Source organism: Nomascus leucogenys, chromosome 12 (assembly GCF_006542625.1).
Source record: "Nomascus leucogenys isolate Asia chromosome 12, Asia_NLE_v1, whole genome shotgun sequence".
Lineage (NCBI taxonomy): Eukaryota > Metazoa > Chordata > Mammalia > Primates > Hylobatidae > Nomascus > Nomascus leucogenys.
The window spans coordinates 63,113,714-63,126,216 of NC_044392.1; the positions used below are offsets into that span (position 1 = coordinate 63,113,714).

The 12,503-nt window shown below is 46.0% G+C and overlaps 1 pseudogene; it reads left to right on the top strand.

Moving 5' to 3' along the window:
- Positions 1 to 8,477: 8,477 nt before the first annotated feature.
- On the top strand, positions 8,478 to 9,233 carry LOC115837575 (annotated as a pseudogene).
- The last annotated feature ends 3,270 nt before the right edge of the window (positions 9,234 to 12,503 follow it).

A 12,503-nucleotide genomic window follows, 5' to 3' on the forward strand; every position in this document is an offset into this window, starting at 1 on the left:
CCACCCTGATGGTTTAAAAGCAAGCCAGAAAAACTGTTTATAAAAGTTAAGCCCTCAAGTCAATCAAGTTTGCTTCTTTAACCACCTTTATGCCCTAGTCAAATTATTAAGCTCAGAGCTATGTATGCTGAGTCCAGACACAGAAAATGCTTTGTCTGCCCTATTTGTCAATGAGCTCCACCCTAAACTCAATAATCTGGTTAAAAGCAAAAGCTAAATTGGAAAGTTCCTAACTAAATTAGTAAACTCAACATTTCAGGATCTTTGTTAAGAAGCTTGGTTTTTCTTTTTATAAAAGGAGGAGAGGCCGGGCGCGGTGGCTCAAGCTTGTAATCCCAGCACTTTGGGAGGCCGAGGCGGGCGGATCACAAGGTCAGAAGATCGAGACCATCCTGGCTAACACGGTGAAACCCCGTCTCTACTAAAAATACAAAAAAAAAAAAAAAATTAGCCGGGTGTGGTGGCGGACGCCTGTAGTCCCAGCTACTCGGGAGGCTGAGGCAGGAGAATGGCGTGAACCCGGGAGGCGGAGCTTGCAGTGAGCCGAGATTGCGCCACTGCACTCCAGCCTGGGGGACAGAGCAAGACTCCGTCTCAAAAAAAAAAAAAAAAAAAAAAAAAAAAAGGAGGAGAAACTATTGGAAACTGGCAACCAAAAAATATTGTCTTTTCCACAAATTTTATTTTTAAAATATGCTTTAGCCATGTGAGCAAGTAGCCTTAACTTGTCCAATTTTTGTCAGAAGCACAATTTGGATAAAAATATAAGTGGAGATAAGCCAGTTTTATTACAGATTCGTGACTAAAATTTTAGAATAAAAGCTATAAGATCTTTGTATCCATCTTAATGTATATTTAGGCATGTATGATTTGTATATTTGATATCTTTTCTCCCTCCAGATGGTATTACTAATTTATAAAGTCCCCTAAAGGAGTTCTATTCAAACTTGAGTTGAGTTAAATGAGCACTAATATAAATGAAATATTCCTAAAACTCTCAGAAATTTAGGAAATAGCCCAACTGCCTTTTAATTCACAGGATATGGGGTAATCTTTGGTAAGTAAAGCTAGTTTTTAAATAGTTGATAAAATAAAAATGAAACTGTTTTAAGAACTGTTTGTTTTTGCCTAGATTTCCTAGCAGACAGGTTTATATTGTCTCTGATAGATATTTAAGACCATAAAACTATAAATTCAACCTATAAGTGAAATGCACTGTAAAAATAATGGCTTGATGCAGGTCAATCATGAAAAGTAAAATTTTTAAAAAAATACAAGGAAGAATCATGTTTTTCAGTTTCTTTGCTTCTGTGATATTTTTAATACTTTTCTATTTGTCAACAACCATAAAATAACTTCGGATAATAGCCAGCACGGCCTGGCTCAGTGGCTCATGCCTGTAATCCCAGCGCTGTGGGAGGCCAAGGTGGGTGGATCACCTGAGGTCAGGAGTTCGAGACCAGCCTGGCAAACATGGTGAAACCCTGTCTCTACTAAAAATACAAAAATTAGCTTGAACTTGGGAGTGGAGGCTGCAATGAGCCAACATAGTACCACTGTACTCCATCTTGGGTGAGACAGAGTGATATTCTGTCTCAAAAAAAAAAAAAAAAAAAAAAAATTGGAGAAGGGGTTTCCTGCCCAGATCCTGACTGACAGTAGGTCTGAGGGCACAGGCCAAGGGAAGCAGTACCACAGGCTGCGCTTCTGATCCAGTGAGGTGCCCATTGCCGCTCCCAATGGGGCTAGAGACTCGCCATTGTTCCTGCGCAGCTAAGTACCTAGGTTCATCCTAATCGAGCTGAACACTAGTCGCTGGGTTCCACAGTTCTCTTCCATGACCCACGGCTTCTAATAGAGTTATAACACTCACTACATGGCCCAAGGTTCCATTCCTTGGAATCTGGGAGGCCAAGAACTCCAGGTCAGAGAAGAAAAGGCTTGCCGCCATCTGGGGAGCGGCCCGCCACCATTTTGGGAGCTCTAAGAACAAAGACTCACCAGTAACACACCGACTTTAGCCTCCCAAAGTGCTGGGATTACAGGCATGAGCCACCACACTTAGCTCACAGGTTGTTTTAGAATGAGGAAATTGATAAAGGCAAAAACTGAATAGACAGAAAGTTATGAAGAGCAAGAGAGCAAAAGTGAGAATCTGGTGTGTCAAATCAGCTGAAATTGAATGAATTTATTCTAGGAGTGTCCGAAATTGGTGGGTTCTTGCTCTCACTGACTTCAAGAATAAAGCCACGGACCCTCGTGGTGAGTGTTACAGTTCTTAAAGATGGTGTGTCCGGAGTTTATTCCTTCTGATGTTCAGATGTGTTCGGAGTTTCTTCCTTCTCATGGGTTCATGGTCTCGCTGGCTTCAGAAGTTAAGCTGCAGACCTTCACAGTGAGTGTTACAGGTCATAAAGGCAGTGCAGGCCAAAAGAGTGAGCAGCAGCAAGATTTATTGCAAAGAGCAAAAGTACAAAGCTTCCACAGTATGGAAGGTGACCCAAGTGGGTTGCCACTGCTGGTTCAGGCAGCCTGCTTTTATTCTCTTATCTGGCCCCATCCACATCCTGCTGATTGGCCCATTTTACAGAGAGCTGATTGGTCCATTTTGACTGGGTGCTGATTGGTGCGTTTACAATCCCTGAGCTAGACACAGAGTGCTGATTGGTGTATTTACAATCCTCCAGCTAGACGTAAGAGTTCTCCAAGTCCCCACTAGATTAGCTAGACACAGAGCACTGATTGGTGCATTTACAAACCTTGAGCTAGACACAGGGTGCAGAGTGCATTTATAAACCTTGAGCTAGACACAGAGTGCTGATTGGTGCATTTACAAACCTTGAGCTAGACACAGAGTGCTGATTGGCGCATTTACAATCCTTTAGCTAGACACAAAAGTTCTCCAAGTCTCCACCAGATTAGCTAGATACAGAGTGCTGATTGGTGGGTTTACAAATCTTGAGCTAGACACAGAGCACTGACTGGTGCATTTACAATCCTTTAGCTAGACACAAAAGTTCTCCAAGTCCCCACCAGATTAGCTAGATACAGAGCGCTAATTGGTGTGTTCACAAACCCTGAGATAGACACAGAGTGCTGATTGGTGCATATACAAACTTCCGGCTAGACATAAAAGTTCTCCAGCTGGCTTTGCCTAGTGGATCCCCTGCCAAGGGATCCCCTGCACCGCGTGCCTGCACTCCTCAACCCTTGGGCTGTCGATGGGAAGGGGTGCCGCAGTGCAGCGCAGGAGGCGGTGCCCATCGGGGAGGCTCGGGCGTGCAGAAGCCCACTGCGTCGGGGGAGGTGGGGGGGCAGGGTATCAGGCATGGCGGGCTGCAGGTCCCGAGCCCTGCCCCGCGAGGAGGTGGCTGAGACCCGGCAAGAATTCGAGGCGGCGCGGGCAGGCTGGCAGTGCTGGGGGACTGGGTGCCCCCTCCGCAGCTGCTTGCCCAGGTGCTAAGGCCCTCACTGCCGGGGGCCGGCGGGCCAGTCCGAGTGTGGGATCCGCCAAGCCCACACCCACCCAGAACTCGCGCTGGCCTGCGAGTGCCACATGCAGACCTGGTTCTCGCCTGTGCTTCTCCCTCCACCCCTCCCCGCAAGCAGAGAGAGCCGGCTCCAGCCTCGGCCAGCTCAGAGAGGGGCTCCCACAGTGCGGCAGCAGGCTGAAGGGCTCCTTAAGCATGGCCAGAGTGGGCGCTGAGGCCGAGGAGGCGCCAAGAGCCAGCGAGGACTGCCAGCATGCTGTCACCTCTCAGGAGTTTTTAAAAATAAATCTTAATGTCAAAGTTACACTGATGCAAAACTAGAATTTGATCTTTTTTTTTGAGACTGTCTCACTCTGTCACCCAGGCTGGAGTGCAGTGGTGTGAACACGGCTCACTGCAGTCTGGACTTCCTGGGCTCACGTGATCCTCCCACCTCAGCCCCCAAAGTAGCTGAGACTACAGGCATGTGCCACCATGCTGAAACTGCCCTTTGCAAAATTACAACTGAGACAGTGAAAGAGATCTAACTAACTGACTCCATCTTACTTCCAATCTTTAAGCTGTTGTTCCTTCGTGGGCATAGGCTAAACTAACTTTGGAAGGAACGTATAGTTTACAGTTTAAAACAAAACAGCCCTTTCTCAAAACAAACCTCTTTCTTGCCTGGGACTAGACTGCCCTTGTAGGACTAACAAGTTAGCCACAAGATTAGAAATTATGGCTTAGGAGTCACGCAGCTGGAGGCTACAAGATTCTGACCCTCCATAAACTGCTCCTAAGATCAGTGCTTGAGATATTTTGCAGACCCTGCACTTGACCGATAAACTGGCACCACCGAATAGATAAACTGGCTCAACTGATCCTGTAGTCCCCAGCCAGAAAATGACTCTCAGCACAAGAGAATAGCTTCAACTTCCAATGATTTCAGCTGTGACTCAACCAATCAACACTCTCAACTCACTGGCCTTCCCCCATCCACCAAATTATCCTTAAAAACTCTGATCACCAAATGCTCCAGGAGACTGATTTGAATAATAATAAAACTCCAGTCTCCAGCACAGCTGCCTCTGTGTGAATTACTCTTTCTCTATTGCAGTTCCCTATTTTGATAAATTAGTTATAGTTAAGCAGCCTGCAAGGTGAACCCATTGGGCCGTTAAAATGCCTGCCTAATTTTTGTATTTTTTGTAGAGACGAGGTTTCACCAAGTTTGCCTGGCTGGTCTTGAACCCCGAGCTTTGGCAATCTGCCAGCCAGGGTCTTCCAAAGTGCTAAGATTACAGTACCACCACACCTAGACAAATTTGGCCTTTTCTTTTAAAACAACAGGGTTTCCTTGGAGTAGATAAGAGACTGAAAGGGATTATCTTTTAAGTGATCTGTGTGAGGGGGAAAAAAAGCTTCTGTGTTTTATCAAGAGAATTTCATGTGCTTCATGTTGTCTTGTATTAGGTCTTTTTTTTTTTTTTTTTTAATTGGAGATGGAGTTTCACTCTTGTTGCCCGGGCTGGAGTGCAATGGTGCAATCTCGGCTCACCGCAACCTCTGCCTCCCAAGTTCAAGCAATTCTCCTGCCTCAGCTGCATGAGTAGCTGGGATTACAGGCATGTGCCACCTTGCCTGGCTAATTTTCTATTTGTAGTAGAGATGGGGTTTCTCCATGTTGGTCAGGCTGGTCTTGAACTCCAGACCTCAGGTGATCTGCCCACCTTGGCCTCCCAAAGTGCTGGGATTACAGTCGTGAGCCACCGTGCCCAGCCTGTGTTAGGTCTTTTGATAATTTAAGAACTTAGTCTTCTCAATATTAAAACTGCTAATGTTTTCTAAAACTGTAATTTTCTGTACTTGCCTTTGAAATGTTTAGTCACTTTGGCATTTCTTCGTAATTATCTGTGATCCTGTTAAATCAAGTGTTTTTTTTTTTTTTTTTTTGAGACAGAATCTCGCTGTTGCCCAGGCTGGAGTGCAGTGGCATGATCTCGGCTCATTGCAACCACTGCCTCCCAGGTTCAAGCGATTCTCCTGCCTCAGCTGGGACTACAGGTGCGCACCAACATGCTTGGCTAATTTTTTGTATTTTAGTAAAGATGGGGTTTCACCATGTTGCCCAGTCTGGTCTCGAACTGCTGAGCTCAGGCAACCCGCCCACCTTGGCCTCCCAAAGTACTAGGATTACAGGTGTGAACCACTGTGCCTGGCCTAAATCAAGTGTTTTAAACCTTTGATATTTTCAACAAATTTCCCAAAATCAAATTCTAAATTGTATTTTTCTTTTGTTTTTGATATGGCGTCTCACTCTGTTGCCCAGGTTGGAGTGCAGTGCCATGATCTCAGCTCACTGCAACCTCCGCCTCCTGGGTTCAGGTGATTCTCCTGCCTCAGCCTTCCGAGTAGCTGGGATTACAGGCACACACCACCATACCCAGCTAATTTTTGTATTTTTAGTAGAGAATGGAGTTTCTTTTTTTTTTTTTTTTTTTTTTTTTGAGATGGAGTCTCGCTCTTTCACCCAGGCTGGAGTGCAGTGGCGTGATCTCGGCTCACTGCAGGCTCCGCCCCCCGGGGTTCACGCCATTCTCCTGCCTCAGCCTCCCACGTAGCTGGGACTACAGGCGCCTGCCACCTCGCCCGGCTAATTTTTTGTATTTTTAGTAGAGACAGGGTTTCACCGTGTTAGCCAGGATGGTCTCGATCTCCTGACCTCGTGATCCGCCCGCCTCAGCCTCCCAAAGTGCTGGGATTACAGGCGTGAGCCACCGCGCCCGGCCGAGAATGGAGTTTCTCCACGTTGGCCAGGCTGGTCTTGAACTTCTGAGCTCAAGCAATCAGCCCACCTAGGCCTCCCAAAGTTCTGGGATTACTGGCATGAGCCACTGTGCCTGGCTAAATTGTTTTTTTCTTCACTTTAACTTTGGGATTTTCCAGACAGTTTTCTTGAATGTATCAAAATAATTTGTACAAAAAGAGAGATATTAAACTGATTAGGCTTATTTTAGATGTTAAATTATATGAGGAGCATTGTCAAATGACAAGTGCTGCTAAAACCTTATATTTGTTATTAATATGAGTATTCCAGAAATTATATGAAATTTCTAAAAATCTAACATGTCCTGGTATAATAGTATCAGTCATAATTTTGATTATTATGTTGAAATGTTGCATGTCACATAAATACTGAAATTTCTTTTTCTTTTCTTTTTTTTTTTTGAGACAGAGACTCACTCTATCACCCAGGCTGAAGTGCAGTGGCATGATCTTAGCTCACTGCCACCTCTGCCACCTGGGTTCAAGCGATTCTTCTGCCTCAGCCTCCCGAGTAGCTGGGATTACAGGCGCCTGCCACAGTGCCTGGCTAATTTTTGTATTTTTAGTAGAGATGGGGTTTCACCATCTTAGCCAGGCTGGTCTTGAACTCCTGACCTCGTGATCCACCTGCCTTGGCCTCCCAAAGTGCTGGGATTACAGGTGTGAGCCACCACGCCCGGCCTCTTTTTTTTTTTTTTTTGAGACAGCATTTCACTCTTGTTGCCCAGGCTGGAGTGCAATGGTGTGATCTTGGCTCACCGCAACCTCCGCCTCCCAGGTTCAAGCGATTCTCTTGCCTCGACCTCCTGAGTAGCTGAGATTACAGGCACCCACCACCACGCCCAGCTAATTTTGTATTTTTAGTAGAGACAGGGTTTCTCCATGTTAATCAGGCTGGTCTTGAACTCCCGACCTCAGGTGATCCACCCACCTTGGCCTCCCAAAGTGCTGGGATTACAGGCGTGAGCCACCATGCCCAGCCAATAATGAATTTTCTATGTCAACTGTATTATAATAAACTCACATCAGATTTTTAACAATGGTCATTTTAAGTCTTGTTATCCTCAGACAGTTAACTATTTTAGTCTGACACTTTCCTGAAAGCTTTTGCAAACAACTATAATCCTAAAATGTTTCATCTTCAAGGAGATTCATGGAAAGGACTCTGACAAGTATAGGTTTCTTTTTTTTTTTTTTTTTTTTTTTTTTTTTTTTTGAGACGGAGTCTTGCTCTGTGCCCCAGGCTGGAGTGCAGTGGCGCGATCTCCGCTCACTGCAAGCTTAGCCTCCCGGGTTCACGCCATTCTCCTGCCTCAGCCTCTCTGAGTAGCTGGGACTACAGGCGCCCGCCAACACGCCCGGCTAATTTTTTTGTATTTTTAGTAGAGACGGGGTTTCACCGTGTTAGCCAGGATGGTCTCGATCTCCTGACCTCGTGATCCGCCCGTCTCGGCCTCCCAAAGTGCTGGGATTACAGGCTTGAGCCACCGCGCCCGGCCTCTTTTTTTTTTTTTTTTTTTTTTTTTAATTTTTTTTTTTTTTTTGAGACGGAGTCTCGCTCTGTCGCCCAGGCTGGAGTGCAGTGGCGCAATCTCGGCTCACTGCAAGCTCCGCCTCCCGGGTTCACGCCATTCTCCTGCCTCAGCCTCCCGAGTAGCTGGGACTATAGGCACCCGCCACTACGCCCGGCTAATTTTTTGTATTTTTAGTAGAGACGGGGTTTCACCGTGGTCTCGATCTCCTGACCTCGTGATCCGCCCGCTTCGGCCTCCCAAAGTGCTGGGATTACAGGCGTGAGCCACCGCGCCCAGCCACAAGTATAGGTTTCTGATATCTATTAGATTATACCATTGGAGTGGGTAAGAATTTCCAGAACTCTAAGGAAATTGATGGGTTCATGAAACTGCTAACCCAACACTAGGCAGGACAAGAATTAATTATATGAGACTGAATAAACTGACAAGGATAATGTTTGTGCCTTTTTGTTTAAAACATTTCTGAATGAAAATTCAGAAATAAGATTAATGAAAAGGAGCTGGCCTTCTAAACAGTAAAATACATGCAAAGTATAGTCATGCACCACACAATGACATTTTGGTCAAAAATGGACTGCATATATATGAAGGTGGTCCCATAAAATGATAATACTTTATTTTTACTGTACATTATCTAAGTTTGGATATGTTTCGATACATAAATACTTACCATTTCTGGTTCTTTAATATTTGTTTACTAGGCTGGGCGCGGTAACTCGTGCCTGTAATCCCAGTACTTTGGGAGGCGGAGGGGGGTGTATCACCTGAGGTCGGGACTTCTGAGACCAGCCTGACGAACATGGTGAAACCCTGTCTCTACTAAAAATACAACAATTAGCTGAGCTTGGTGGTGGGCGCCTGTAATTCCAGCTACTTGGGAGGCTGAGGTAGGAGAATCGCTTGAACCTGGGAGGTGGAGGTTGCAGTGAGCCAAGATTATGCTAATGCACTCCAGCCTGGGTGACAGAGCAAGACTCTGTCTCAAAAAAAAAATAAATGAATAAAATAGAATACTCTCTTCCTTTCTCCGCCATTGTGGTGGGTGCTTGACTCTGCTGCTCGCCGTGTCTTCTCACAAGACCTTCAGGATTAAGCCATTCCTGGCCAAGAAAAAAAAGCAAAATCGTCCCATTCCCCAGTGGATTCGGATGAAAACTGGTAATAAAATCAGGTACCACTCCAAAAGGAGACATTGGAGAAGAACCAAGCTGGGTCTATAAGGAATTGCACATAAGACAGCACACATATTGATGCTGTCTGAAGGTCACAATCATGTTACCATATCAAGCTGAAAATGTCACCACTATCTAGAGAGTTCGACATGTTTTCCTCTCCGAATCTGTTATGAACGTGTTGGTTGACTGGGTTCAGTAATAAATATGAGACCTTTCATTTCAAATAAATAAATAAAATAAAATAGGCCGGGCGCGGTGGCTCACCCTTGTAATCCCAGCACTTTGGGAGGCCGAGGCGGGCGGATCACGAGGTCAGGAGATCGAGACCACGGTGAAACCCCGTCTCTACTAAAAATACAAAAAATTAGCCGGGCGTGCTGGCGGGCGCCTGTAGTCCCAGCTACTCGGAGAGGCTGAGGCAGGAGAATGGCGTGAACCCGGGAGGTGGAGCTTGCAGTGAGCCGAGATCGCGCCACTGCACTCCAGTCTGGGTGAAAGAGCAAGACTCCGTCTCAAAAAAAAAAAAAAAAAATAATAATAAAATAAAATAAATTTGTTTTCTTGATTTAATATTTTTTTCTTTTTTCCTTTTTTCTTTTTTTTTTTTTTTTGAGACGGAGTCTCGCTCTGTCGCCCAGGCTGGAGTGCAGTGGCACGATCTCGGCTCACTGCAAGCTCCGCCTCCCGGGTTCACGCCATTCTCCTGCCTCAGCCTCTCCGAGTAGCTGGGACTACAGGCGCCCGCCATTACGCCCGGCTAATTTTTTGTGTTTTTTTTTTTTAGTAGAGACGGGGTTTCACCGTGGTCTCGATCTCCTGACCTCGTGATCCGCCCGCCTCGGCCTCCCTAAGTGCTGGGATTACAAGCGTGAGCCACCGCGCCTGGCCTTCTTTTTTCTTAAGCTATCTGTAGCTTATAGAAATTTGGTAAAGTATACTTCTGTGAACAAAAATTATAACATTTACTTTTTTCTCCCTATCTGATCCCTCCAGAATTATGAAACTATTAGTGAGTATCCTTATTTTTATGGCAATGTAATTGTTTGCATAAGTTCAATAAGAACCTGTTTTCCTGTAGCAAACATAATGGAAACACTGGTTAAATTAACCAAGGCTTTAACTGGAATGTTATATTTTGAGATATGACTAGGCAGCTTTAAGGAACTAAGGTTGGCATTACGGAGCCAATAAAGCACCCCTTGGAACAAAACTGGCCTGGCTTATAAAGGTTTTTAGTCGGCCGGGTGCAGTGGCTCATGCCTGTAATCCCAGCACTTTGGGAGGCCAAGACGGGTGGATCACCTGAGGCGAAACCCGTCTCTCCTAAAAATACAAAAATTAGCCGGGTGTAATGGCGCACACCTGTAATCCCAGCTACTCAGGAGGCTGAGGAAGGAGAATTACTTGAACCCAGGAGGCGGAGGTTGCAGTGAGCCGAGATTGTGCCGCTGTACTCCAGCCTGGGTAAGGGAATGAGAATCTGTCTCAAAAAAAAAAAGCTTTCTAGTCTTACAGCCCTGCAAGTTGAAGCTGGAAGACTTGATACAGGCTTCAGAGAAATTATCATAACAGCTTCTGTATGAACAACCTTCATGCCTGTTGCTATATGAACTACTCAGAAAGTTCACTGGAACACCTGGTGCAAACTGCGAACCAGGAAAATCTGTCAGACTGCCACTGCCTGACCCCTTTCCAAATGAAAATGCTTTGAGAACATGTGGAGGTTAAAGCAACTCCATCTTGGATGCTAATTTGCCACTTTGACTTCTGATTAACCCCCGTTATGGGAATGTCACTGAGATTTCTACTTTGTCTACTGTTAGCATGCACTTAACATAAATCCTGCCCTTAGGCCATTTATAGGTATGACGCACATAATGTGCTTGCCTTCCCCTAAGGAATCAACTTCAGTTGTCCCACACATTCCTCCTGAAGCACATATGCCCTTTCCTTATGGTGTATAAGCCCTGGGTCTGGAGAGTAATATTGACAGTGCAGGGATCCACCATCTTGTGGCTGCCCAAGTCATGACTTCTGTTTGTGAATTCCTATTAAATGTTTATTTCTAAGAAACTGGATTTGTCACCCTCTTTTTTCAGCCTCTGAGCTCTCTTTCTTTTTAAAAACAGGGATGGGATCTTGCTATGTTGCCCAGGCTGGTCTCAAACTCCTGGGTTCAAGTGATCCTTCTGCCTCGGCTTCTCAAAGGGCTGGAATTACATGTGCGAGCCACTGCAACTGGCCAGCCTGTCAGCTCTCTTGGTATTTGTGGGTAGGATTGTATAGACCTGCTTATCATGGAACAGACCAACATATAGAAATCTTCTTCGGCTGGGCGCGGTGGCTCACGCCTGTAATCCCAGCACTTTGGGAGGCCGAGGCGGGCGGATCACGAGGTCAGGAGATCGAGACCATCCTGGCTAACACGGTGAAACCCCGTCTCTACTAAAAATACAAAAATTAGCCAGGCATAGTGGCAGGCGCCTGTAGTCCCAGCTACAAGGGAGGCTGAGGCAGGAGAATGGCGTGAACCCCGGGGGGCGGAGCCTGCAGTGAGCTGAGATCGCGCCACTGCACTCCAGCCTGGGTGAAAGAGCGAGACTCCGTCTCAAAAAAAAAAAAAAAAAAAAAAGAAATCTTCTTTACTGCCTTGTAGACTCAGAGACTGAGTTAATAGTTTGTTCTAGCCGTTAACTTTTTCTTTTCTTTTGTTTGTTTTCATTGGTTTGGTTCATGGGGACCTTGACTAAGAAACACTCCAAACTTTTGGTATATTGTCCTGACAGTCATTATGGTGGCCTCCCTGTTGTGCTATATTCTCTCAAGTTCTTAAATGCACGTTTGCAGCCATCAACGATGTACCAGCTGGTCTCACAGTGATTAGAGCAACAAGAAGGATATGAACCACAAAAGGAATATTTCTTCTACAAGCTTGACATTGTGACTAGACAGCCTGGCTCTCCTAGGCAGCCTCCCTGCCCCTCATCCCATCTGGGGCAGCTTAGCTTCTGGAACCTTCCCAGGAAGCTGAGCAGTTTGTGCTGCTCAGAAAGGGGCAGACACCTTGGGACCCTGCCTCAGGACCTGCTTTCATGGGAGTCAGCCCAGCCCCCTGCCAGAAGGCTCTCTGTGCCTCCTCCCACATCGGGCACATAGCAACACATATTCCCAGAGGCAGCAAGTATGGTGGGTGCTGGGGTCAGAAAGCCTTGGGTTCAAAGCCTGGTTCTACCACTGACTGGCTGTGAGGCTCTGGGAAGATTACTTAACTCCTCTGGGCCTTAGTTTCTTCCTCTGTAAAATGAGGATAATAATTGTATGAGTTTGGCTAGGCGTGGTGGCTCACACCTGTAATCCCAGCACTTTGGGAGGCTGAGGTGGGTGGATCACGAGGTCAGGAGATTGAGCCCATCCTGGCCAACATGGTGAAACCCCGTCTCTACTAAAAATACAAAAATTAGCTGGGCATGGTGGTGTGTGCCTGTAGTCCCAGCTAC